The following is a 7,221-nucleotide window of genomic DNA, read 5'->3' as shown; positions in this document are numbered from 1 at the left end:
CATCAGACCTTACGTTCATTTTTCATGCAGAGTGGGACGTAGGTTTCAGACTGTGTTAGCGCCAGTGCAATGTGAGATTCGAGACAACCAACAGGTCTAATTTCATTCAAATTGACACCAGCTTTCAATTGACATTTATGTCTTTAGGGGTGAAGCAAAATGCTTTTCATATTCCCTGCTATCTGTTGTGGCTACAGTGAGGGTAAAATTTATGAGCAGATTGCTCGCCCTGAATGGGCATGGAGATTATGCATCACTAAAGAAGGCTAATATAGCTTTTGGTCTTCTATATTTGAATATGTCCGTTGGATCGTATGCTGCAGCTTGTTGAACCAAATCGTTGGGATGTGTGGACGTCTTTAGGAAAAACTTGATGCTAAGGATTGTAGAAAAGCGAGAATATAGGGATTATTTGTGTCTCTGTGGAGTTGATTGTTTCTAACATACCACGGGGCGTTCAGAATCATTCTCAAGCACTTATTCTGCACTCGCTGTATTTTGACAATGTTAGCATTAGAGGTGTGGCTCCAGGCCGGAATGGCATAGGTGATTATAGGACGAATCGTCATCTGGTATAGTTGCAATTAAATTCTTTTGCTGAGCTTGCTATTTCTATTAATTAGCGGATAGATCTGAGCTATGGCTTTAGATGCCTGTACGCACGTAGACTTGATGTGTTGGTTGAAAGATAGCTTTTTTGTTGAGAATCACACCCAGATAATTTGTTTCTGTCTGTCAGGGAATTTTAGTATTGAATAGTAACACATCTCCTGCAGGAGACATTGGCCATTTTGAGAAAAGAACGGCTGAGCTTTTCAGGGGGTTGACTTCCAATCTCCACTTGGAGACTCAATCCTCCAGCTTTAGAAGGTTTTCTTAAAGCTTTCTGGTAATGAAATGGGGTCTGAGAGTTCTGGTTAGTATTGCTGTATCGTCCGCATATAGGGCCAAAATGGAAGTCATCGGATTGTGTGGGATGTCTGACATGTATACAGAAAACAGCAATGGAGCCAGTAGAGATCCCTGCGGCACTACAGCAAAGATATGGCGCTGGGACGATGTAGAACCGTTAATTTTAACTTGCATTGATCTATTCTGAAGATATGAATGGATTAGATGAACCATTTTTAGTGAGGTACCGGCTGAGATAAGTTTGTGCAGGAGTCCAAAATGCCAGATTTTGTCAAATGCTTTGGATAGGTCTAGGAAAACAGCTCCTGTGCACTGGCTCCAGTTGTAACTGGTGGTGATGTATTCGACAATTCTGTGGATTTGTTGGGTAGTACTATGGTGTTGTAGAAAACCAAACTGTTCTTTAGGGAGGATGTTTAGGTCATTTATTGAGGTTTGGAGCCGTGAGAGGATGACCTTCTCCGCAACCTTACCCAGATTGGAGATGAGACTGATTGGACGATAATTCTGCGGTAAGTGTGGGTCTTTGCTGGCTTATGTATAGGAATCACATCAGCCAGTTTCCAGGTGGAAGGAAAATAGTGAAGTCTTAAGATTGCATTTATTATACTGGTCAGGTGCACTACAGCTTTTCGAGGCAGCAGTTTGATCCTGTTTCAGATCTTGTCTGGTCCAGGAGCTTTATTGTTCTTAAGTTTTTTAATAATATCATATAATTCAACAGGTGATGCGGGTGCAATATGGTTAGCACTGGTATCTGGGAGATTTAATGCAATGCATGTCTGTGGAGTTTGTACAGATGATTGAAATCTAAGTTGTTATAAGAAGGTTTGCAGTGATCCTCAAGATTTTTTAGTATGGTTTCTGCCTTATCTGCATCTGTGTGGACTAGGCCCTGGTTTGAGATTATTGGGGGGAGGGATCTGATAGAGTGATCAGTAGGTGAGATAGAGGCTAACCTTTTATTCCAAACTTGGTTTCTATGAGTTTTAAGTGCATCTCTTACTGCTCCATTCAATCTATTAAGCACTGTCTTGTCCTGAGGAGCGCGAGTTTTATGAAATCTCTTCCTAGCTCTTCTCTTCTCTCTGATCAGGTCCATAATGTCCTCAGGCAAACGATCAGGCTTGACACTATCTTTCTTATAGTCCTTATAAGGACTGGCTTAAAGGGGCGAAGCAATAATGCTTTTCATCTTCCCCGTTATCTGTAGAGGACAGTGTAGGGATAAGGTGTTATTGAGCTATTAAAGCTCTTATCATGGCAGGAGGGTAACAGCAATAGCCGAGCCTCAGTTAGAACTTCATTGGCTACAGCATTGCCATCCATTACCCTCCAAGGGTTTTTCTTCTCTAGAAATTTTTTTTTTTTTTTATAAAAATTTTTGGCCACATCTTCTGCTAAAGAAGAAGATGTGGCCAAATACAAATATCTTAAAAATCAAATTACAAGAAAATGTAGACAAGCTGAAAACGAATATCTGAAAGAACAAGGTAATAACATAGATGAATTATTTAAAAAAGAAAGCATTGAAAGAGCCTATAAAGAAATTAACAAATTGACTTTCAAATTGAATACGAATAGCAAAAAACAATGCAATTAAAGAAGAAAATGGAAAATTACTCATAGAATCTGAGGACAACTAATGAAATGGAAGAAATATCTTGAAAATCTCTAAAATCGCCACAAATTACATGTCGATATTAACACAGAAAACCAAGAGGAAGATAATCTAGGACCCCCAATAATGCGAGAAGAATTTGATAAAGCACTATCAGAAATGAATAAGGAAAAAAGTCCAGGTGTAGACAATATTCCTATAGAACTACTACAAAATTTAGTTGAAGAGACAAAAACTTTACTCTATTAATTAATAGCCCAAATCTAATCGAGGAGAAATACCAAAGGAGTTAATTAAATCAACTTTAATATCAAAAGATAATAAAATATAATAATGCTAATAAATCCAGCTAATTTAGAACAATAGCTTTAATCCCACATGTCAGCAAAATTCTGCTAAAAATTATTCAAAATTGAATTTATTCAAAAATAGATTGTCTACTGGATGAAGACCAATTTGGATTCAGAAAGAATAAAGGAACAAGAGAGGGAATACTCAGTTTAAGAACAATATTATAGAGAAGAATAGACCTTAGCAAAAATACTTACATTTTCTTCCTTGATTTAGAGAAAGCGTTTGATAAAGTAACCAGCAAATACTCCAAAATTGTCTAATATCGATAAATACTTGAGGGACAGGAAAATCACTTATCAAATATATAAAAATCAAAATGGACAGATTAAAATAATTTTATTTAATTTTAATTTTATTTAATTTATATATTGAAAATGCCATTCAGGAAACTGAAGATAAAAAGCGGCATAAAGAAAAATGGTGAGCCAGTCATGCGTTTCAGAGTTGCTGATGACATAGTGATGACATGAACACTAAAACAATACTAGAACTATTAAATAATAACCTCGAAAAATATAAAATGAAAATCAACAGAGATGAGACTAAAATTCTTATTACACAGTTACCCCTATCAATATAGAGCATACAGAAATCAAAATATAGATCTCTAAATACTTAGAAGGCCTAATAACAGAAGATGACAGAACAAAAAAAGACATATAGTCAAGAATAAACACTGCAAAAGCCCAATTCTCTAAGATGAAAATCATTTAAGAAGAAACATCAACCTCCAGTTGAAAAGAAAAATAATAAAGACATTGATATAGAGTATCGCATTGCATGAATGTAAAACCTGGATTCTAGGCGAAAAGACTTAAAAAGATTGGAGACTTTTGAAATGTGGTGCTGGCGCCGCATGAGCAAAATAAAATGGACAGAAAAAAAATCAAACGTACAAGCACTGAGAGAGATAAGTGAAACAAGAAGTCTAATTAGATCAATAAAAATTAGAGGGGATCGGTGGTATGGCCATATACTTCGTCATGATGGACTTCTGAAAAGAATAACTGAAGACAAAATAGAGGTGAAAAGAAGAAGGGACAGACCATGGAAAAACTTTGTTGACCAAGTCAAAGAAAGCACGGGTCTGAGAAGTTACCAAGAGATTAAGAAGAAAGTCAATGACAGAGCGGAATGGAGGAAATTGCTGCTAAGCTACCAGTCCCAAAACTGATGCAACTGACGAAATGTAATTGAAAACATTCTGAACATTCGAATAAATCCAATTAGTTTTAATTACATTTTGTTTTCAGTATTATATATATTTTACTTAATTTTTATTCATGCGGAACAAGGGGAACAAAAACCACGAGCCATTTCTGGAAATTACGAAATGACGTAGGGATTGAGAAGTAGCATTTCTGCCTAGAGTGGTAGGGATGTGTTACTTGAGTTTGGTAATAGTGAATGTATCTAATTAACTAATATGATAGATTATGTTGTCTAAGACGGACATCCCACGATAAGTCTTGTAACTCCTTGACGGTTCTGAATAATAATAATAACAATAATAATAAATATTATCATCAACAGTTTGATTATTGTCATCAAACAACCTATATAGTCAAAATACTTATTGGGGGTCCCTCTCTCTCTCTCACTCTCTTCCGATCACCTACCTCTCTTCGCTTTCTGTGATGCACACTGTGTGATTTTGGATGGTTCTTATCCTCTCACCCTTCAATTAATGCCAGGGTTCTACAAGGTTCTGTTCTCCCACCAACCCTCTTCTTTCCATTTATCAATGACCTACGTCAATAGATCTTCAACCCCATACACAGGTTTTCAGCTGACAGCACATTGCACACCTCCCTTTCATTTCATAAACCTTAGTCTAAGCAAATCATCTAAACCTACACAACATCGACCACCACTGCCCTCAATTCTGATCTCCAAGCTATCCTCGAATGGAGTTCGAATAACCTCATCAATTTTAATGCTAACAAAACCCACTTCTGTCTTATTTCTCACAAAAAAAGAATCATTTTCTCCCAGTAATATTTTTGACAACACTCAAATTTAGAGACAAGATGAGATCTCTCTCTTCTTGGAATCACCGTCACATCAAGCCTCTCCTGGAACAATCACAACCATTGTCTCCTCAGCTTCTAAAAAATAGGATTTTTCTTTCTTTCGCTGACGACGTTACTTCACCTCTGAACAGCACAAATTGTATATTGTTCACATTTGGGGCGGGCCCCAGAATAGTTCCCTCAAAATACTTGACTCAATACAGAGGAGAGCAAACAGATTGATTAATAATCCATCTCTTACCAACCCACTCCTCCCACTTTAGCACAGTAGTTTGGTTTCTGTAATATGCGTATTTAATAAATTTCATGGCAAATGCTTATATGAAATAGCATCAATATTTTCCCACTCAGTACTAAGTAGGTTGGAACACGTGCAGCTACTGCTCAACATCCTTTCACAGAGCACCTTGAAACCCACAGAACAAGGTTCTCTTCCTCCTCCTTCATCCCTGTTACTGCTGTACTCTGGAACAGTCTTCCCCCGATGTATTTCCCAAGGAATACAATATAGTCTTTTAAATCAAATGTAAACCAGTTTCTCCTTTCTCAACTCACTACCCATACATTGTACTAACGTACTATAGGTTGATTAACCAACCTCTCGTGTATGAGCTCAATATTTTTTTTTTAAAAAAAACCTACTCGTAATCCTCTCCTTATAGAGTTTTCAAGGATGACCTCTTGTTCTCCTCTATCTCTATCCATTCTGCAAAATATTTCATCCATATTAATCCGATAATATCGCCTTACCAAATATGTCCTACTCCTTCTTTCCACTAGAATCAGTAGTGCATTTTTTCAATCTCTCTCTCTTCATATTGAACATTGTAGAGAGCAGACAAATCTTTATCAATTGTCTCTGAATCCCTTCTAACATCCCATAATCCTTTTGAAAACTAGATAGCCCAATCTATGCACAGTAATTCCTGTGGGATATTATCAAAGTCTTATATACAATGGATTTAGACTTACTTCTACATGACAGTTTCTGAGCATCACTGAAATAATCCGGTGCACTAGCGTCACAATCTTAGCAAAATAGCGCTGAAATTTCAAGGCTCTATCCACCATCACCCCAAGTGTCTTCTCCTCCACCTCTTCCAAGATATCGTCTCCAATTCTACATAGGTATACTCTGAATCCCATCCTCGCTTCTCAAACTTGAAAGATTCCTTACACTTGTCACACTGAGTCGCACTCAATCTCTATATTCACCTAGTCTATTCAAGTCCTCTTGCAAGTCTAAAATATTCGTTCTACTCCTCATAGTGCTTCCCAACTTTGATATCTCAAACAACTGTATATCACTATTGAGGCCCTTATTCACACAATACCTGTAATATCTCTCCTTAAACTCATTCACTGATGAGCGCTCACAACCACCTCTGGCAACCTACTCCACCCATTCATCACCCCACAAACAAACAAACAAAAAAAAAATCTAGGCCTAGCATCTTTATTAACTATACTCTTGCATACTTTCCAGGTTCAGGTTCTCAACCTTCCTGCAATTTACCGAAAAAGTCATCGGTGTCAATCCTAGAAAACCCCCTTTAATAACCTATATGATTCTATCATATCTGCTCTCTCTCCCTCCCTCTCTCTCTCTCTCTCTTTCTCTTACGCCTATTGGCTAGTTTTTGAAGCCCAAGGACCTTCAATCTATTCTTATAGGAAGCATTCCATAGACCTACCACAATCTTTGTTACCCGCCTCTGGATCCTCTCCACTACCTCTTTATTACCAAGGAATCCAGGCGACCAGATCTGTGAACAGTAGTCCAGATGTAGCATTATTAATATCTAATAAAGGGAAACGACAAGCCTGCTGTCTCTGCTAGTCAGTGTGCTCTTCAACAACCACGTAGTGTGATGTGGTGTTTGGCTTTAGAGCATTGATCAAAATGTTTCAACATGTTTTTGATCGGGTACATTTTAATTCTGTAATTTCAATTTAAATTTCTCTTATTATGGTTATACAGTATTAATATTAATGATAATATTGCTTTACTAGTATTATTTTATATTTTCTTGTTAAATTTATTTTTAATTTTCAGTTTTATGTTTAATTTGATTTCATCTGATTTATTTGGATTTCATTATACACTCCGGTAGATGGCGCTTAATATTAGAAATATGAATCATCAGTAAGGGTTAATGGTAATGTGATAATATCGTTTTTAAATGTTATGTACCTGTGATAAGGTAAATAGGATATTGCTAATAAATTGTAACTATCTTTTATTTGGCCAGTAGTTTTTTCAGTGTAAGTAATGCGTTTTTTTCCCCCTTTAAATAATGT

This window comes from Typopeltis vanoorti, chromosome 9 (assembly GCF_054136105.1).
Source record: "Typopeltis vanoorti isolate ZY-2024b chromosome 9, IOZ_Tvanoo_1.0, whole genome shotgun sequence".
NCBI classification, from domain to species: domain Eukaryota; kingdom Metazoa; phylum Arthropoda; class Arachnida; order Uropygi; family Thelyphonidae; genus Typopeltis; species Typopeltis vanoorti.
Note: the sequence above shows the minus strand (reverse complement) of the source record.